Raw genomic sequence first — 22,340 nt, 5'->3', positions numbered from 1 at the left:
AGCTTTAGTTGGGCGTTCGCGACAGCTGCATGCGCAGTATGCAGGAGCACGCACGGTTTCTTGCGTGCGATCGAAGCTTTTCGAAAGCTCCGTAGCGTCCGCTGCGGGCTGTGCGGTTTATGCGCGACGTTCTCGCGTGTCCACGACAGCGCATTTTTCGATATTGCTCCGGTCGAAGGTGTGACCCCGGCTTGTGGTTTGACTTCTTGGCGGCTGACATTGGCTACACAGTTACAGAAGCTAGCATATGGCGACGCTGAGTAGCGCACTAGCGGCTGCTGCGCGTGCAAATCAGCAGTCCCCTTCTTTTGCGTGCGTCTAGCTATTGCCGTTTCGTGTGCACACGCTTCTCTACGTACGAACGTCCTCGCGCGCCGCATACGTGAGTGGTTGCGGACGCCCAACTAAAACTTCGTACGGGGCTTCCCAGTTACTATGGCGTGGAGCTTTGGGCAAATTCTGTCCATACATTATGACCACACCGTGCCGTAGGATGAAAACACTCAGACGCGAAAACGCGCTGACTTTCCTTTATTTATAATGAAATCGCGTTCATGTGCATGTCTCGCGTGCGGCTGTCACGCTTAACGAAACTAGTCAGCCGGATGATAATGCAAAAAAGAGAGAAAACTAAATTTAGTCGCTCAAAATGACCTGTCCTGGGAGTGCAATGTACCGCGCAGGTGAGCGATAATCTACTCTTTTATTGGAGAGCAACAGCTGCCGAAGGTGTGCATACACACTCATCGCCTGTGGCATGTAAATCAATATGGCCTTGGTTACCAACAAAGGTAGTTGGAAGTCAGTGCTCATCCTCGTCAAGTGTGTTTTCGTCTTCAGTTACGCACTCGGAAGAATGCCCGGTATAAGACGCGTACGTCTCTCAACTTCGCAAAGCAAGCATACACACATCCCTTCCCACCGATCGTCGTATACCGTGTGGTAGTACACAAACGGCAGAGCAGAGAACAGAGTAACTTGAGAGCACGCCGTTTCGTTTACCTTTGCACACCGGTGGGCACTAGCAACTTCCGTTACACGAACCTGTATAGCGACTGCAAACATCGCTTTGCCTTCAGGCTGGTTTCCGGCACCCAGCTTCTTCAACTTCAGTGCACGCTTCGCCCGAGAGAACCTCCGAAAGAACACTTCCAGTTCTGTCATTCAGTTCAAGCTTGAGTCCCGTTTTAAGAGGACACGAAGTTTAAACGAGAACCACTTAAAGATAACATTGGTGTAAAGGACGCGACGCTCCAACAGTGAAGCCTGCTGCGAAGGAGTGGATGCTGGCCCGCAGCGCTTTCTCATCCGCAACTCGTTTCTTCTCTTGAACGGGCGGCGTGGGTTAGAAAATGTTGGGAAGCGCTTGCTGTACTTTAGCCTTCTTGTTGGATGGCCATCAGCTGGACCTCTTTTGTAGATTCGTGGAAGGCTGTCGGTGCTTCTGCAGCACGCACTTCATACAAGTGGTTGCGTTCGTCTCCTGATAACCTGAAGGGACCACTGCTGGCCAACACGATGAAAACTTAAAATCCTTGAGAGTTCGCTAAATGTATGTGCCACTTTAAAGCTAGGGAAATAATGTTCTAAGCTTAGTGAGTATAGAAAGGCTAGTATATTCGTAAATTGAAGTAGGTTCGGGCCCGTCTGCAAACTTTGCGTCCAGTATTTTCACAAGATGCATTATATACGGTTTGCCGTAACTTTGCAGCCGCTCCTCCTGAGAGCGGCAGGCTGGTGACACAAACTACGAAGCTTCAGTCTTATGGGAATGGCGTTTATATACGCCCCGCCTCGGTTAGCTTCAGTAAATGTCATTAACGTAATTTCGCTGTAAAGTAAGAGGAACGAAATTCGAACATCTGTGCTCTTGGCTTTCGTTCTATGCAGCGTCATTTAACCATATTTAATCTTGGCGATAGTAAAATGAAGGGTAGAGACGGTTCATTTACGGAGATCTCGGTGCGCTCTATCTTCTGGGTCGTCACTTAGAATGTCAGTGTGTAGTGTGTATACGAATGGAGACAGCTACAAGCATTTGACTGTGTGACTGTGTGCACCTCATACGTTTTCAGCGAGTTCAAGATAATGCGCCCAAGTGACCTCTTGCGGCATGCAGCTGAGTGCCTGCGTCAAAGTTTCTAACTAGTACTGGCGCTGCAGGTAACTTCTGTGGTCGCAGAATACCTATGGGCGAGACACCGTCAAGCGCGCGGCTTATTTAATGCGAAAGCATGCCGCCAGCAAAATGACGCATACTGTTATGTGACTCCTTATTTCAACAGCGTTTCGAACCCAGTAGACTGCCAAACTGAATAAAGTCAAACACACAAAACGCACGCTAAGCACGCTCCGCATAAGTTCGGAATCAAGGGCTGGGGAACAAACCATTTTAAGCGTCCTCTCGCCTCATGTCTTATTGAATATACCATGGTTCTGGCAGCGTTTGCGATTTTCAGAGCTCTTACGGATCGTGGCAAGTGATAAAATCACATGCAGTTATCACGACGACGTGCTTCTTCTATTGACATCGAGAAACACAGCGCGCATGCCTAGTCCGTTGTCAATCGTGCCGGCTAAACGTCGCGACGACTTGCTCGTGATAGCATGTCATATACGCAGAATGCGCATGTAAGTTAGAATTCACTTACCCTGGAGGATTTGTTGTTATATCCAACGAATGACGAACGACTGTCCTGTTTTCGCGGCTACGCGATATGGCTGATACATGGTTGTTTGGCCTTCGTTCTTGCATGCTGGACGGATCATCTTTCTCCGCTGCTGCGCTGTTCCGCGATGTTGTGCGCGCGCGCGGTGGGGTAACTCCGAGTGAAAAAGTAGAGCGCTGGCTCCGCTTCCCATTGCATACTGCTGCCTTAGAAGTAAAACGGTATGCTCTTTGCTCAGCGTGCGTGTTTGATCCATCGCCATGTTCGGGGCCAGCTTCCTACGGTTGAAGCAGAAACTTATGCTACGTTTTGTTCTCTGTTGCCACAAGAGTAGAACGGGCATTCTACTCTCTCTCAGAAGGGCAAAGTGAAAAGTAGAGTTCATTCTCTCCTCGCTGACGGGGTGAACAATGCATTTCACGCCACTCGACATTTTGCGAATATGAAACAATGCTTTGAAGAATAAATCTGGGCCGCTAGTTTGTAGTGGTGCCTTATGCCTTATTCTATGCTATTCTTATCATCCACCACACACGGCCGTCTGATTCCGTTGATAATGTGGGCACACCGTCGCTCTGACCACTGGCCAAGCGCGAAAAACCTGAAAAAGCATAGAATCGGAAAAGGCATCGCTACAAAATACCGGCCCTGAAATTGCTCAATTCGTTTTATTGCAGAGCACTGCACAATCGTGTGAAAATATGATTTTTATAGAAACACTTCCCTTGAATCTTGGAAGAAACTTTGTTGAAATACAGGGGATGCTATAGATTTGAAGTTTGAGAAGCGATTAGATAAAGCACAATATTTAAGTCGTCTGTCGGATGAGTACATGACCAGGAAAATGACAAAAAAGAAAATAAGTTTGATATGATCGGTGGATGCAGGACAACAAATTTCGGGCCGTATACAGTTGGATCCCATAAAATAATTGTATTTAGCTTGACAAAATTAGCGTAATTATCAGCCTGTGCTTATGTCCCGTACCAGACGAAGGCCTCTCCCAGTTATCTCCAGTTACCTTAGTTTCGCGCTAGCTGATTGCAACTTGCGCCTGCAAATTTTCTAACTTCATCACCCCACCTAATTTTTCTGTCGCTCTCGATTGCGCTTCCCTTCCCTTGAAATGCATTCTGCAACTCTAAAGACCCACCGGATGTCTACTTGCTGTCTGCTGTCTGTCTGTCTGCGGGCCAGCAATGGTATTACATATTTCTACCCTTATGCTGCTGCTCATTTAACTCAATTAAACTGGTCGCCAGTGTGCAATGTTCTGCGGAGGACACATAAGAGGATTCTCTGCAGCTGCACTAAACAAGCACAAGTGAACAACACTCTTCTGGGTTGGTTCTTAGTTACGGTAATGTTGCTGTCGTTCTCTGGGGGTCCACGTGAGCTTTTATACGTCGTCCTTACTCTGTCCCTGTCGATCATAGTTTTGATCATAATAATGCAAGACGTCTAAAGATAGTAATTTCTAGGTGGGTTACCACCGAAACAGTTACGACTTTTCTTGCACAATGTCTCATATTGTCATTGTTAAAAAAAAAATTTCATGATGGTAGCGTTTTCACTGGCAGCACAAGCTGGTATCTAAATCATTTCGCGCCCTCGATATACCGAGGGTAATGACGTGCGGTGAAATTACTGCATGCAACATCACAGGAATTATTTGATAACGTAGCTTCTGCTGGCACGTTGTAAGTGAGCGAATCCATGGAGTGTTGACCCTAATTTTCAACCTTAAGTTTTCTAATATTAATACACAAAACTTGAATTAAGCGATCATGCGCATATAGAAATTGGGGGAACGATAAGTAAATTAGGTTCGGTGTAATTATTTATTGTACACTGCAAAAGATAAGCAGTATTTATGTGTTCATAGCACGCACTCAGTCGCCATTTTCGGCGCTCTCTTAGTTTGTGTTGTTTGTACAGTAGAAATAATCATTCCTGGCAAAGCTCCCCAAAACACGAATGATAAATGTGCAAATTATTTATCAGTTACGGAAGTTTGCCTAGAAGCATACTTTTTAAAAATAAAACAGTTCACAATACATGACCTTCGTGCTTCCCTCATACACAGAAAGCTTGTCGAACTGAAATGTCATTTTTTTTTCTAATGCAACACCCTCAACAGCTGAGCCACTGATGGTGCATAGTGCTAATTTTGTTTGGAATCGGACGATTCATTTCAGTACCAGCAAGCTTATAAATACAGAAACACCGTTCTGCGCGCATGGGCTCGACAGCATCACCTCTAGCGTTTCTTTGTGTCGCTATTGTAAAGGCGACGGAAGAACTAAATCACCTTCAACACGGGCAATCAGGGTGCACTGCCTTTCATTAACGGGGATATAATATTAACGGAGCTTCAGTGTAATCTTCACTTTATCGTGACTTTTTGGTCTTCCTCGGTGGTCCAATTTTCGTCGCTAGTGTCTGGCGAGGTCGTTTAAGAGGTTGAGAAAATAAAGGAGTCCAGCCATATTAAGAACTTTGTTTACAGTTAGGAGTAGGGCGAAGTTTTCTTTCGTCACTCTGTTTTCAGGACGCCAAAACTAATTGCCAAGTGCGCCCAGCGCTAACGGTGGACAGCTGCATTTTTCAAGTACCCTTAAGAGACCCCGCTTTCCTCACGTAAGTTTCGTCATAAGTTCAGAACACAGTGCGTCTTTGTTCATCGCCTTTTGTTCGAGGGTCGCCGCCTGAGAATGGCAACGCTTTGTGACACTTTATTAATTACGGCCATGGGCCTGCGCTGGAAAGAAAGCCGTGGCGGCAAGGCTTATGACGCTCTGCATCCGGTCATGGATCCGTGCCAGCAGTCGTAAGGTATCACGTACGCGCATTCTTTGGCCACGTACAAAAACTGTTGTCCTGTGATTCTTCTTTTTCTCATGGCGTAGAATGTATCACTGAGAGAGTACTACAAGTACAGTACTACCCCCAAAGAATACATCACTACAAGCATACTTGTGGTAGCTATGTAGTTCTTTCAGGTTTATAGTGGTATACATATGGGGCGATGAAATTAGAGATGATCATGATGAAACTGATGAGAAGAAAGTTTACAGAAAAATAAAAATGGGTTGGAGCACATACGGCAGACATTGCCTGACCCTGAGCAGAAGTATGAAGTCGAAACAATACAAATCGTAGGAACACTCCGTGAAGATCATAGTAAGGCGCTAAAAAATGTTTCAATAATATCCACACGATAGTCAATATTGTAAAGCATTGAAAGGAAAAATGTTTCACTGCTTTAGGAGGGCTTGCAGGCATTCATTGACTGACCGACGGCAGATTGTTGTTGATTTATGCCTAACATAAGATCGCAAACACTAGCCAAATATTCTGCTTTTTTATCTTAAGATGCGCGACGATGAATACGTAAATTAAGACAACAAATTTTTCGTTCCGATAGTGATAAGCCCTATGGCCAAGTTTGCCTATAAATGCAGGTTCAACGACCGCATGAATAAAGGATAGTAGGCGACGATTTTCAAATTGCACTGGTGCAGAGGCCACTCGAAATCTCACTCGACCTTTTTTATTATTGTTGTTGTTTCATCGAAGAATAAGTGCAGGGGCGGAAGGACAATAAATGCCTTGCCACGGCAAGGGAATAAAATGAGCGATGACTCAATACAAGTTTTAATTATCATATCTGCGCTTGTCGGTGTCCTTGCCACCACCCTGCTTTATCGTTACAGAAACGGCGAATGCGGTTACAGGGCTAGTAGGTAGAGGTCCACGATGCATCTACTTGCAGAGGAAGAAGTTCTTTCCCGCCGAAGGAAACTCTTTCATTAAAACCTGGTGCTAGGCAAGTTGGATCATAATGCTCAAGTAGAATAAAATGCGCAGCGCAGATAAGGACGACAGGTCAAGGGACACGGACTAGCGACAAGCTTTCAACTAAATTCATTTTCGTCATATTCGTCTCTATAAGCATAACTTGCATAAGCTTTCGGTTAGAAATAAAGGTAATATGCATTTTCCCACGCATCGCCAACTCTGCATGCTCGGTAGATCCTTCGAGAGATTAACGTACTAGGCAGAAGCACAAATCCCACCGCGTGAACTTAGAGAAAGCTTCTATATCCTATCGAGAGGTAGCGCATACCTGAGGGACATGTCGATTTCTATGCATGAAAAGCAAGAAAATGCTCTTGCTTGGCCTGTTGGTGCTTTATTTTGCGGCAGTGTGCAACCTTGCTGCGCACGTGCAAGTATGCATATGCTTATATTGACGAGAATGTCGCAAATAAATTCAGTTTAAAGTTTGCGCTAGTCCTTGTCCTTTGACCTCTCCTCCTTGTTTGCGTTGGGCATTTTATATTTCCTAAACTCTTTCATGCCGGCAACCTACGGACAAACAAGCGAAGTTATGTTCCCGCGGAAGAGTGCAAATGGGCCAATGTTAATGGCGAAGCCTGTTAGGAGCCCACTTGTGCGATGATCTGCGCTTCATAAAGTGGGAGAAGTGTTTTACGAAGACATGTGTGTCGGTTGCCGATTGGTCTGTTGACACGCGTGTAGTATTACAGAACGCGTGCCCAAATCAAATGGCGCCCTAGTGAAACCTTGCAAGGTGCATGGAATGCGCAGATTACATCTGCGAAAAGAAAACCCTTCATGTGACCGTAATAATAGCAACACGTTCGTTTTGCGGTAATAGTACCTTGTCCCTTAATGTTTGCGCTGTCAAACTCTGGAATGTATTGACTATTGCTTGCAACAGTACACGAATTTAGATACTGAAAATTGTGCCAAAAATGGACTCATGACACACAGAATGGCCTCACGCAGAAGCACAAGTGACAGTGAAGCAAGTTGCGCATCGGTTGAACTTATTTCTCGCTGTTAATCTTCTTAGCGTGTGTTTTCAGGGGATTACTGTCGCTCAGGCGAAGCAATTTCCGGTAGTGTTTGCGATGCTATGGATACCCCTGCAACTAGTGAGGTTTGTACTTCTCCTTCTGTGGCAATTACATTCCGGTGTCATTATACACGTATCTATCAATACGCTGTGCTGGCGCTATGTTACTGTCACATTGCGAAACAACATACGTCTCCACCTAGCAAGCGCAAACACTCACTGTAGGTATCGGTGTGGGTGAAATGTTTCTCCGCTTTCACCCATGGGCCTCCATGTTCTACAAATCTCGCCCAAAACTCGGATCCGCTTCCGAGCGAGGAAACCTGATACGTCAATATCACGTGAAAATGGGCGATGAAAAGAGCGCCTTTGTTGCGTGGCATCAGCAGCTCTCTTCCACTCTCTCTCTATTGTTTCCTGGTCTATCGGGTTCCCTGCACTTGATGAGTCCACACAATCATCTTGGCACGTCGTCGTCTTGTGTACCGGTCGTTTCGACCTCGGGTACTGCTACGATTTCTAGAGCTTTGGTTTTCGCTTTGTAGGTTCGTCTCAAGATACATTATTCTACGCAACACTCTTTCCCTCGTTCATAGCGGCAGAAGCGAATCGATTTATTCCATCGACCCACTATAGGAGCGATTGTGGCACTGGAAGGGAGGTGGCGGATTCGTGGAATGCCTGCAATTACAGCTGGTGAACCGGCCGAGGTTTGCTGTTACATTTTTTCAACGCGCAAAAGAATGCTTAACTTAGAGAGATCCGCCGTGGTTGCTCAGTGGTTATGGTGTTAGGCGGCTGAGCACGAGGTAACGGGATCCAATCCCGGCCACGGTGGCCGCATTTCGATGGGGAGAAAATGCGAAAACAGCCGCGTGCTTGGATTTAAGTGCACGTTAAAGAACCCCAGGTGGTCGAAATTTCCGGAGTCCTCCACTACGGCGTGCCTCATAATCAGAAAGTGGTTTCGCCACGTAAAACCCCATAATTTAATTTAATTATTAACTTAGAGACAATAAACGGTCAACTACCCTCTCTTGAATACACCGCTGTTGACAAAGCAGCGCGGGTACCTCGTTGCGAGATCACGCTTTCTAATATATTTTACATGATTTGGGCTTTTGGGGCTGGATGTCTACTATAGAAACTCGATAGTTTTAATGATTAGGTTTGATTCGTATATCTTCGCCAACAAACCATTAACTATACCTATGTAGGTGCTGATAAAGTACATGACGTCACCACGAGACAGCGCGATGGCTTTCGGAGAGCCTTGCCACCCGTCTGTCCTTCTTTAATATTTTCTGTCTTGCCACGACTCCCGTCACATTAAGAGCAGCCGCTTCAGTAATGCCACGTGTACTTATTTATATTTCCCGGTAACCGTTTTTAATCGGCTAGCAAATGTTGGAAGTTATCGCCCTGTTCAAGACGCGCCTTGCTGCATCGAAAGTTTGTTCCGTGCTATCCCTAATTCTATCATTTGTTTATGTTGCCACCGAGCCTCGTGTAATCATATTAGGTGTGAAACGAGAATAGTGGTGTACATCCTGGGATTTACGCGAGCTTCAGCGGTTACGCTCGAAGGTCCAATGAATAATGGAGAAATAGGCGACGTATCTTCTGATCCGCTCCTAATTAAAATAATTAGAACCTTTGTGTTTCCCGTGCTAAAACCCTGATCTGATCATCAGGTAGGCCGTACTGGGAAGAGTGGAATGGGGGGGGGGGGGGGGGGGAGGGGGCGGGAGACTTGACTACCCGAAGCTCATTTGACCACCCGGACCACACGTAATCCACGGTACACGGGTTTTCTTGCATTTCATCCCCATCGAAATGCGAGTGTCGCGGCTTGAATTGGATATCGTGCGTAGGCAGAGCAACGCCAAACCCACTAAGCAACCCCGCGGCTATCCGTACTTCACACGTCGACGAAGACGCTCGCCGCTATCACAGTGCGAAGTCTTACATATATTGCATGGTATAGGTTCACCCAGATGTGACTCGCGGTGGTAACACGGTGTGGTTGTTTACCGTGACGACAACGCAACAATTTTGTGCAAATAAAATTTATGTGGCAGATCTCAACATTATATTACGCTTTAATGTTCCGCTAAGTGAACTGAGTGTCTTGGTGGTTTTATGTGGCAGCAGCTATATGGATTACGACCAATAAGCACTACCGTGCAAAAGCGCAAATTTTGTCTCCTGTCTGAAAAAAAAAATGCGATAATCTATAGCGCCGTATGCTATTTATACTAATGAAATATGTATACTCGCGTACACCTTTCTGTGGCAACCAAGCTAATGCAACGGAGCCCATGCCCGTGCAATTACGAGCGCTTGTCAAATATATATATATATATATATATCCGTCATTCTCATCACCGCTAGCTTAAGCTGGGAAGAGGAAGCATGAACATCTTACATACTGATAAACATGTTTACTACACCAGACGGCTACGGTGGCTGCGTTTAGATGGGGATGAAATGCGAAAAATACCCATGTATTTAGATGTATAGCACAGGTTGAAGAACCCCAGGTGGCCCAAATTTGCGGAGTCCTCTACAGCGGCGTGCCTCATAATCAGAGCGTGGTTTTGGTACGTAAAAATCCATAATTTCATTTCTTTTTGACAGCGTCAGACGTTCGAAGATTATTATGAGACTCAAGGGAAACGTTAAAAAAATAATACACACCGTTCATCATGTTTTTTTTTTCCTTTATGTATTCCGTGTTCATCGCCAATATGTGGACGAATCATGTTCGCTTATCGCACTTTCGTACAAACAGAAGCGAAATGGAGTGACCGGCGCACTTGTTCCCAACACCTCCGTCCGATCCCATAGCTTGAGGTATCTGTGTTAGATAAACGCAATTGAATAAACCTAGAACGCTTTGTGTTGGTCTACGGCGGATTCACGAATATTCATGGCTCCGCACACTTGTCCAGTCTCAGCTGAGCATTGGTTCATAACACTTCACAACCCTCTTGTGCCTCTCTAGTTGGTCTGTACAGGTTCTTCTCGCGTTGCGATGAACTTTTGACTTTTCTTATTATGAGTGTGTAACTGAGTGCCTAGCATCAAGTATGATGGCTGTTGTTCCGTAACGCTTAGCCAAACAACTTTTTGCATGCTCAAACAAACAATCCCCACTTTTGTTTTCGTACAGAATGTGTCAAATGTTGTCAATGCTCATCGCAAACCCATCCCTTACAACCCACGAAACTCCTAGAATTCCTTAAGTGGGCGTGCTATTTTCTGCACCCGTTATTATTGATGCCTAAATTTGAAAAGCAGATTGTTAGGCTAATTTTATTATTCTTCAAGTCGTTTTGAGGGCACAGATGCGCGGTTCACATGTTGTAAGTTGATGCGCTCAAACGAAAAGAAAGAGTGGAAAAATGAAAAGGGAAAACAGGATGTTTGGATAGTGTAAAACCGGCTGGCAACCCTGCACTAAGGTATAGATGTCCAGCGATACAAATAGGCCGAGATACGCAAAGAAACCGACAGGGAGAGTAAAGAAGGAAGTGTGCACACAACCTGACGCCTCACGTGAACACTCAGATCCTCTCACGAGGTCCGCTTGGCCTCAGCTACTTATCGCACATTATACGCCAAGAAGGCAGCTGTCAGTGTACGCTGTATGCTTGTTTTCGCGATTTCCCGCGCAAAATGACTCGTGCTCTTTCTACAAATAACGGGTGTGTGTGTGTGTGTGTGTGTGTGTGTGTGTGTGTGTGTGTGTGTGTGTGTGTGTGTGTGTGTGTGTGTGTGTGTGTGTGTGTGTGTGTGTGTGTGTGTGTGTGTGTGTGTGTGTGTGTGCGTGCGTGCGTGCGTGCGTGTGTGTGTGTCTAGGAACGGCGTTCAGGTCGTTTCCACGATGTGTTCCCAGCGCGCTGCACTACGTGTGTAGTGTTGGTAAACAGTTCCTCCCATGTCACTTATATTGGAACGCTGCCGTCGAGAATCAGACGCTTGTGCACAAGACGTGACGGCACTGCGCAACACCTATTCTCGTTCATCCACAGATGTCCACGGGTGCAATATAGCTTGGCAGAAAGTGGGAGAGATGTAGATAACTCGCGGCAAGGTCAGACGATGGTACACGTAAAGGCGTCTTTCTCTCAAATCGTGTATTCGAGCTATACACGAGCGGTAATAATGCAGTAGCTGCCTGGAAAAGAGAGGGCCTTGATTCTATATTAAGATTAGAGGGCTAGCTACTTCGCACGACATCTGTCTGCATGCATGTAGGAGTAGACTACCGGTTTATGAATGACGTGAATATATATAGACCGGAAGTTACAGAATGGACAACGCTCACGTCTTTTCCATCCGTTTGAGTGACGTACACGTGGACGGTAGAATGCTAGTGGGAAGCTTTAATGCACTCTGTGCATCTTGTTTTTCGTGATGACCGTTTAGGAGACGTTAGGGTAGATAGCTGGCCGTGTTGCTTAAGCGTGATCTGAAGTAAAGCGCGACAACGATGGTGGACGAAGAGGGAACACACACACACACACACACACACACACACACACACACACACACACACACACACACACACACACAAGGCGCCTCTTCCAGCAATGTTTAATCAGGAAAAAAACGCCGCTATTTCTCGCGTCATGTTCCCTTCGCCCACCATCGTTATCGTGCCTTCATTTCAGATCATGTTTAGGAGACATTCTTCTAGGCTCTGTTTTCTGGCAGCAAGTCTGCGCACAGACTGTGCGGCAAAAGTATGCTGAATATCTGTGTCAGGTACATCTAATCCATTTCTTGGTTTCTTTACTCTATGGCGCATCAACATATATATATATATATATATATATATATATATATATATATATATATATGCCAGCTTTCTGTAAAAGAATTGAGAGCTACATATTACATGACAGGTTGCCCGACGCAAGTGAGGAATGGCAGCCTGCAGCTGCAGTTGAAATGAAAGAAAAATTGCGATGATTGCATTTTATTCGTACCATTCTACAGACCTGCAACTTGTAAAGTAACGGATTAGCGTTAAAAATAGCCGGAGGCCACGCGACATGCCATGGAACGGAATATTATATATGTAACGTAAAGAACATCATAATAGATGTGGATTAGAGTGCAAATTGTTACGTGTAGTTGATATTGAAGTTGAAATTAGGAATTCAAAGATGATGATTAAGCTAGTTTAGCAAGTCATATAATTCATCATGACTGCATAGGGCAGATACACAGTGTTGTCTTATTCCCTTCAGTCGGCCCGGCTTGCCGGTTTGGGCGAAAAAATGTAAAACAGACATTCGTACCCTCGAAAGCTTACAAGACCAGGCCCTATGGTGATGTTTTTGACTACCACGATGCGCCTCTATTCACGCAAGAATCATGATCGGTAGACACTACTTGGTTGCTACAAATATAACCATTGACAGCCTTAGAGCGCACATTCGACATCTGTGTCACATACCCCGTCACTGAATCGCTGCTTTACCAGCACAATGAACTCAAGCCACATTTTCCCAACATGTTGCGACACGTCATGGTTACCTTCCCTCGGGCTTTCCACCAGCAGCAAGACCACTGTTGCCCCTGTGGTTCCTACGACAACCACTAGTACACCTCACCATTTTGGGAATAACGCAGAAGAACTCTCATTCAACAGTGGCTGTACGTCAGTTCACACTGTAATCACTGAAAGAGGCATATCAACAAAGAATGCACATTTACACCGATGGATCTGTCTCAGCCACCAGCTCCACAGCGCTATTATCATCCTGGCCTTACAAGTTACAATTACTTTCAAGATGTCCCATATAAAGATCTCTACGGCCACTCAACCGGCCGCTCTATGTGCCGCTGTTAAGAGGAAGCTTTAGCTCGGGCGCAACTCCGACGCGGCCTATTCAAATACATGTAAAACGCAAAAACGTTTTAATGAGATAACCCCTGCACCGATATTGATGAAATTTGTTGCATTTGAAAGAGAAAGTTAAATTATAGTGACTGTTGGAAGCGGAATTTCGATTTAGGGCTTGAATTTTCTTAAAGCGATTTTCAAATATTTGACCGTTTGAAAAAAATAGAAGCACAAAGTTTACAAATTCTTAGCTCTGCACCAAGAACTGATATCGCGGTTCTGTAAACGGCATCCATTAGATCATTCAATGCGGACAAATTCATTATGTCATTTTACATCTTACGTGAATTTGTTACGTTGGTTACAACGTTTTTGAAAAAGTTGTATTTCCCTATGATTAAAATTTTTTTTATAGACATCTGTAACATATCAATTTTGTCCGCTTTAGATGTACTATTAGATGCAATTCACATAATTGTATTATCGTTTTTAGTCGTTGAGTTACAGAGTTGTAAACTTGATAGTTTCGTTTTCTGAATATTTTCGATTTTTGCTAATTTTTAGCAAAAAATTGACGACTTAACTCGAAATTTCGAAACCAACAGTCACCAGATTTTAAGTTTGTCTTTTAAATGCAACAAACCTCGTCAAATTTGGTGCAGTGGTTGCCGAGAAAAACGAATTCTCCTTTTACATGTATTTATATAGGAGCACTCGAGCTAAAGCTTCCTCTTAATTACATCGCACAAGCCAAACCTTGAAAGTGAGTTGAAGACGAATCTTGAAGACGACTTTAAACGCATCACTTCTCCAGGCCACCAGTTCACCACTTCCTCACGCACGGAACGCACTAGTACACGATCACCAAGAGCAAGCACTCGCGGTGAACCTCTGCGCTTATCAGCAGGTGTTTCTGTTTTGGCAATCTTAGCGCTGAATGCACCTTTTACGTCTAGGCGTAGCAATGACAATCGGGTCCACAGCTTCCTTCGTACAAGTAATTCAGCAGGTGTCCATCGGTTAATGTGTGAGGCGTTGTTCGATAGCAGAACACGAAGTTATCTATTCTGTGGTAAAGTCTTTTATTAGTGCCCTTTTCTGAGTCTTCTAGCACTCGTTTGAGCAGTGCTTTTTAGTTGTCGGAACTGCGCATTCTGCCGCACCGTAAGACTGCGGATGGTGTGGCTGCGCCACACCATTAGTTTGCAGGAAGTCTTCGAACTCAGCGGCTCGAAATTGAGGCCAGTTGTCCATTCCTACCTCCAGAGGAAGGCCATGAGCCGCGAACCAAGAACACACGAGTTCAACTGTCTTCGAGGTGGTTGTTCCGTTCATGATCTTAACTTCCAACCATTTGGAAAACATGTCGATGGCCACAAGAAATGTCTTCCCTTTTTCTTCAGTGAGAACTAAACGCGCTCGTTCCCACGTATTTTGACATACTTTCCACAGCAATACAGGTACGGGTGGCGCTGTAGGGAGAACAGTCTGGCACATTTCACATTTGCACACAATGTTCTGGAGGCACTTCTCTATTCCAGGCCGCCATACTGTTCACCTCGTTATTGCTTTAATTCGGGTTATTCCCAAGTGTTGTTCACACAACTATTACTCTGGTACTACAACTCGGTTTGTCCGTATAACGCACCCGTCGTTTACAATGAGGTCCAACAGACGTATCCAGAATGGCCTTAGCTCCTCGGATACTGCTTTGAGCCATCCATGCCAAATCATGTCACCCACAGCTCCCAGCACTTCATCGTGCCCTATGTTTGCGGGCCGTCATTTAGGGCCAAAAGTAAAAGATTTCCTCAGGGTTGCTGCCTGCGTCGGGTAGGGCTAAGCTGGACAATGATGTCGGCATGCTGGATAGCTGACCCTGGCATGTGTTCGATTCTATAGCTGCAGTGGGCCAAAAGAATGTCAACTAGTGATGCACTCTTGTAGTGGTCACTGCATTGCGCCACCGCTTCGGATCAAACAAAATTGCCAAGGGCTGGTGATCGGTAATTATATCAAAGGCACGCCCATAGAAGTACTTGTGAGTTATTTTTTTTACAGCAAACACGATACTAAGCGCTTTTTTTCCAATCTGCCCTTAGTTACGTCCGGACGCAGACAACGACAGTGAAGCCAAAACTGGCTTTTCCACCCCGTTCCCCACGTGCGATAGCACAGCACCTAACCCATAATCAACGCATCGCATGTGATCGAAATTTCTTTTTTCACATTATAGAGTTGAAGCTAGCGCAATATTTCATTGCATCTGCCGAATGTCTCATCACATTCACGTGACCAGTGCCACTGTGCATATTTTCGAAGCAAGTAGGGCAATGGTTCCAAGACCGAGGCCAAAGTTGGCAAAGATTTCCCATAGTAGTTAATCAAACCCAAGAAGGCGTTCAGCTGTGTCACGCTAGTGGGCCTTGGTGCTTCTCTAATGGCTTCCACTTTTTCCACCGTTAGGTGCAAGCCATTCTTGTCGATCTCGTGCCCCAAACATGGGACGCGCTGCTGAAATAAACTCCATTTCTTAGCGTTCATTTTTAAGCCGTGCTCACTTAGGCGTCGAAGCACTTGCTCCACGCTGTGGTAGCACTGCTTGTAATTTTCACCTGCGATGACTACATTATAATCTAATAGGAGACGATTCCCGCCATATTTCGCAGCACCTGGTCCATCACTGCTTAGAAAATAGCTGGTGCGCACGCTACGTCTTAGGGCAAGCTGCGGAACCTAAACAGGCCTAAGTGGATGTTAATGCTGAGCAGTTCTGGTGCTTGTTTGTTGATTTCAAGCTGGAAGTACGCTTTCGAGAGTTTTCTGATAGAGAACAGTGTTCCACCCTGCAGGTTTGCGAATATGTCTTCAGACAGCGGCATGCGATATTGATCGACCTTGATTGCTGGATTTACCGTGACATGGTAGTCGCCACAAAATCGCAGTTCCTGCGTGTTTTCTTTTTGGGACAATAACAAGAGGCGTTGTCCATGTACTGTGTCTGACCCTGTATATAAACGAGCTGTTTGTAGCTTGACCAATTCTTGATCGACTCGCTCGTGCAAAGCGTATGGCCCTAGTTGAGCTTTCATGAATACAGGGCACACTTCATCCTTAAATTCAGTGCTGCATTCAAACCCTTTAATTATACCGATACCCACATGAAACACTTCGAGAAATTTCTTAGCAAGCAATGTCTCCTATTCCAGAGGCTTTACAGACAAGTGTTTTGGCCAATTCATTTGGATTAAAGAAAGCCAATCTCGGCAAAACAACGCGACCATTTCTGCCCCCTGCGCTTCTTTCGCTATGACCAGTGGCAGTTCGCAGCATTGGTCTTCGTATTGCACCTTTACCTCCATGACGCCTACCATAGGTACTGCCGGGCCATTGTGCGTGGCTAATTTGACATTTGCTTGTCTGCAAGATGCATTTGGAAAGTATTGAGCACACTGTACTTCTGACATTATCGACACTGTTGTGCCAATGTCAAGTTGCATTCGTATAACTTTATCATTTATGAGAAGTTCGAGTAAAATGTCGGGCGTGCCTTCCTCCTGGTTCGTGTGACACAAAGTGAATGGTTCGTTAACGCACTCCTTACTCTGTACGTTGTGTACAAGCTTCGAGTTGCACATTTTGGCAACATAGCCCTATTCCTACATTATAACAGGTACTATTCAGAAATCGTTAACTCACGGGTGAATGCTATCTTCCGGCGCAAATCCCACCGTCATCGCTAGTTGTAGCTTGATGCTGGCAGCCTCGACTCAACAAGAACAAGATAACACATAACGATACACGGGCGCGTATTTAAGCGTATACTATCTCTCGGCGCATGCGCAGCTAGCAGTAGCTTGAGAGCACACAAATATGCCATGCCAATGGCTGATGATGTTACAACAGATGCTAATAATGATTATGCTGAAAGGCATGTGCAGTTGTGTTAAAAAATTGGTTGAGTCATTGCGCACCCTTTTTGTACATTTCATAGCTGGAACATGGCTTTATAAGTGACACGGTTGGTTATATGGGGACGCACAGCCACGTGGGATATAATATGCATACCCAGGTAGTTGCGATGTACATAAAAGTATAACACATGGGTAACCATTCATATTACAGTGATAGAGCCACTGCAGAAATCTCATTTCGTACGTACTTTTTCCGATGCGACAGAACGGAAAAAACGCCCAACATTTTTCTTTATCTGAAGCCATAACAAGGTCCTAAATACGAACGTTAGATCTCACCAAGCATTCACTGTGATCAACTTTAAACACGCGACAGCACCGAAACATTTCTTATGTTGCTTTTTAGCGTTGCTGATGCCCTGAGACCATCACCCTTTATATACATTAGGATGTTTATATGTCAAAACGATATCCAACCATATTCTTTATAGTGTTCAGCCAAAAAGGTGTTTATCCTTGTTATCCTTGTTTATGACGGTTTATCCTTGTTGACGTTAAGTGGTGAAGTGGTCGTTAAGGTTTATCCTGGTTATTACGTTCAAGCCAACTTTTCAAGCTTGTAGGTCATGAGTGCTTTTCACTGTGCCGTGCGGTACTTTATGCATAGACAAATTTACGATGTATAGCCGAGCTGAATGTCTATTGTGTATACCTCCTAGTACGGTTTAGCCGTCTGCCCCTCCGCCCTTTTCATCACTCCTCCTCGTGCGCAGCGTACGTAAGAAATGTTTCCTGCTTTATTTTCTTTCGTGCTAAATAGTGTAATAAAATTGCTGCGGCATCGTATGATGACGCTCTCAACACTGTTAAATTCAATTTCTGTCACATCCCACTTGCAATTTCTTAATGGCTAATCTAAAACACTTTCCTTGCGCAGTAAAGCCGTTAAATTAAATCACCATATGCATTGATAATGACTCCCTCGTCCCTTTCCGAATCGTTTATGTGTCGGATTACTTAAAGACACGCTTGCTCACTCTTTCCGTGACTGACAATAATTATCTGTACACGCATGATGTTAGCTATTTTTTCTACGGATCCCATTACTTTTGAAACTACCGTTATTGAGGCTATATTATTAGCAGATCGAAACGGTCGTCCTCGACTGTCATTAACACACATAATTCTAAATTTCTTCAGAATACTATAAAATGTAGTTTCATCAAATGACGTTGCTTTTCTTGCTAAATTGATTCGAAGGCAACTCTGGCTTGCACGTCAAAACACCGCATGGGGACAATTGTTATTGCCGCCACGCCTTGACGCGGTGGGCACAAGCCGGCATCAGCGTGTGCGGCATCAGCGGAGAAAGGGCATCGCGCAGATGTTGCGAATGTTGTGGCTGCGTAGGATGGCAGAGAAGATGAGCCGTGGTCAACAACAAAAGCGGAAACAGCACGCAATACAAGACAGGCTGAGCGCTGCCTTTTGATTCGCGTCAGTTGTTGACACGTGCCATGTGGCGAGATCCCCGTCGCCGCCGCCACGGCTGCGTTTACTGACGCGGGCACGCGAACAATGGCCGAGCAAGTATGCGCCATTAACTGTGCACTGTTGTTTTGATTCGGCAGCTGTTTCTTAGCACGCCCGACCAGAAGCAGTGGGTGAACAACACATACTTGCGAAACGTTCTTTTAAGGATGACTAGAGGTATTTCTTCTTCATTTTAGAGGATTTGCTTGGAGACAATTGGAGATTGGCTGTGAGACGCAATTTTCCACCAGATAAAAAAAAGGAAATCCGCGTGTTCATAAAATTGCATAAACAGGCCTGGAGTGCGGCCTGATCCCGATGGCCAGGGCCGGTAACGCACTCTCTCACCAAAGCAGGATTGGCCACCGTAGAGCAGTATTGGCCACAACTTCCCATATGAATACAACAATCAAACCCCGGCCCTCAGTCCCCAGCAGCTGCGTAGCAACTGACCACGGCGGCGGTGAGACTTGTGACGCAGCAGAGAGTGCTAAGAATCCCTGGCTCCGGACAGGCCGCCATTGGAATCTGAACCTGGCAACGTTTAAGGTTAGAACGTTATCTAGTGAGGCGAGCCTAGCAGTGTTACTGGAGGAATTATAGGATAGTAAATGGGATATAAGAGGGTTCAGTGAGGCTAGGAGGACAAAAGAAGCATATGCAGTGCTAAAAGGCGGGCACGTCCTGTGCTACTGGGGCTTAGCGGAGAGACAAGAACTAGGAGTCGGGTTCCTGATTAATAAGGATCTAGCTGGTAACATACAGGAATTCTATAGCATTAACGAGAGGGTGGCAGGTCTTGTTATGAAACTTTACAAGAGGTACAAATTGCAGGTCCTACAGGTCTACGCCCCTACAGCCAATAATGATGACCAGGAAGTCGAAAGCTTCTATGAAGGCGTGGAATCGGCGACGGGTAAAGTCAAAACAAAATACACTATACTGATGGGCGACTTCAATGCCAGGGTAGGCAAGAAGCAGGCTGGAGAGAAGTCAGTGGGGGAATATGGCATAGGCTCTAGGAATAGCAGAGGAGAGTTATTAGTAGAGTTTGCAGAACAGAATAATATGCGGATAATGAATACCTTTTTCCTCAAGCGGGTTAGTCGAAAGTGGACGTGGAGGAGCCCTAATGATGAGACTAGAAATGAAATCGACTTCATACTCTGCGCGAACCCTGGCATCATACAAGATGTAGACGTGCTCGGCAAGGTACGCTGCAGTGACAATAGGATGGTAAGAACTCAAATTTGCCTAGACTTGAGGAGGGAACGGAAGAAACTGGTACACAAGAAGCCAATCCATGAGTTAGCGGTAAGAGGGAAACTAGAGGATTTCCGGATCAAGCTACAGAACAGGTATTCGGGTTTAACTCAGGAAGAGGACCTTAGTGTTGAAGCAATGAACGACAATCTCATGGGCATCATTAAGGAGTGCGCAATAGAAGTGGGTGGTAACACCGTTAGACAGGATACCAGTAAGCTATCGCAGGAGACGAAAGATCTGAACAAGCAACGCCAATGTATGAAAGCCTCTAACCCTACAGCTAGAATAGAACTGGCAGAACTTTCGAAGGTAATCAACAATTGTAAGACACCTGACATAAGGAAGTATGATATGGATAGAATTGAACATGCTCTCAGGAATGGAGGAAGCCTAAAAACAGTGAAGAAACTAGGAATTGGCAAGAATCCGATGTGTGTGTTAATCATTACTAATATGGATGGGATAGTTCAAGTGGCTGAGGAGTTCTACTGAGATTTATACCGTACCAGTGGCGCCCACGATGATAATGGAAAACTCGAATTCCCACAGGTAACGCCGGAAGAAGTAAAGAAAGCCTTGGGAGCTATGCAAAGGGGGAAGGCAGCTGGGGAGGATCAGGTAACAGCAGATTTGTTGAAGGATGGTGGTCAGATTGTTCTAGAGAAACTGGCCACCCTGTATACGCAATGCCTCATAACCTCGAGCGTACCGGAATCTTGGAAGAACGCTAACATAATCTTATTCTATAAAAAGGGGGACGCCAAAGACTTGCAAAATTATAGACCGATCAGCGTACTGTCCGTTGCCTACAAAGTATATACTAAGGTAATCGCAGATAGAATCAGGAACACCTTAGACTTCTGTCAACCAAAGCACCAGGCAAGATTCCGTAAAGGCTACTCCACGATCGACCATATTAACAATATCAATCAGGTGACAGAGAAATGTGCGGAATATAACCTACGCTTATATATAGCTTTCATTGATTACGAAAAAGCGTTTGATTCAGTCGAAACCTCAGCAGTCATGGAGGCATTACGGAATCAGGGTGTCAACGAGCTGTTTGTAAAGATACTGAAAGATGTATATAGCGGCTCCACATTCACCGTAGTCCTCCATAAAGAAAGCAACGAAATCCCAATAAAGAAAGGCGCCAGGCCGGCAGGTACGATCTCTCCAATGGTATTCACAGCGTGTTCACAGGAGGTATTCAGAGACCTGGAGCGGGAAAAATTGGGGATGAGAGTTAATGGAGAAGACCTTAGCAACTTGCAATTCGCTGATGGTATTGCCTTGCTTAGTAACTCAGGGGACCAATTACAATGCATGCTCACTGACCTGGAGAATCAAAGCAGAAGGGTGGGTCTAAAAATTAGTCTGCAGAAAACTAGAGTAATGTTTAACAGTCTTGGAAGAGAACAGCAGTTTACGATAGGTAGCGAAGCACTGGTGGATCCGGATCATGAGGAAGAAATAATCAGAAGAATAAGAGTGGGCTGGAGTGCATTTGGCAGGCATTCTTAGATCATCAACAACAGGTTGCCACTATACCTCAAGAGAACAGTAGATAACAGCTGTGCCTTACCAGTACCCACGTATGGGGCAGAAACCTGGAGGCTTACGGAAAGGGTTCTGCTTAAATTGAGGACGACTCAACGAGCTATGGAAAGAAGAATGATGGGTGTGACGTTAAGGGATCAGAAAAGAGCAGATTGGGTGAGGGAACAAACGTGAGTTATTGACACCGTAGTTGAAATCAAGAAAAAGAAATGGGCATGAGCAGGACATGTAATCAATCGGGAAGATAAGCGATGGTCATTAAGGGTTACGGACTGGATTCCAAGGGAAGGGAAGCGTAGCAGGGGGCGGCAGAAAGTTAGGTGGGCGGATGAGATTAAGAAGTTTGCAGGGAGAAGATGGCCACAATTAGTGCATGACCGGGGTAGTTGGAGAAGTATGTGAGAGGCCTTTGCCCTGCAGTGGGCGTAACCAGGCTGTTGTTGATGATGATGATACCGGGAATGAAAGAAAATCCTATTATTTTTTGGTGAGTGTACATTGAACAGAGCTCAAGCTTTTTTTTTTCTTTTCTGCTAGTCTTATTTTTCTATCAAAGTGCTGCCCTTGCCGTGACAATTCCACAAGATGATGCTCGCGGTGCTTTGTTTTGAAGCAATTACCAATGCTACGCACCCAGAATAAGTGTGTGTAGC

The 22,340-nt window shown here is 45.2% G+C and overlaps 1 protein-coding gene across 5 annotated transcripts in view; it reads left to right on the top strand.

Moving 5' to 3' along the window:
• LOC135911931 (neprilysin-1-like) overlaps positions 1–22,340 on the top strand; it is a 220,352-nt gene that overhangs the window by 140,143 nt on the left and 57,869 nt on the right. Inside the window, exon 2 of one of the 5 annotated variants that reach the window (XM_065444282.2) lies at positions 5,221–5,309. The exons of the other annotated variants lie outside the window; for them this stretch is intronic. The gene's annotated coding sequence lies outside the window, so the exon portion shown is untranslated. The remainder of the gene's footprint in view (positions 1–5,220; positions 5,310–22,340) is intronic. 5 annotated transcript variants of the gene reach the window in all.

The sequence above is a fragment of the Dermacentor albipictus genome, chromosome 9 (genome assembly GCF_038994185.2).
Source record: "Dermacentor albipictus isolate Rhodes 1998 colony chromosome 9, USDA_Dalb.pri_finalv2, whole genome shotgun sequence".
Taxonomy (NCBI): domain Eukaryota; kingdom Metazoa; phylum Arthropoda; class Arachnida; order Ixodida; family Ixodidae; genus Dermacentor; species Dermacentor albipictus.
This window is presented reverse-complemented; position numbering and strand designations above follow the sequence as displayed.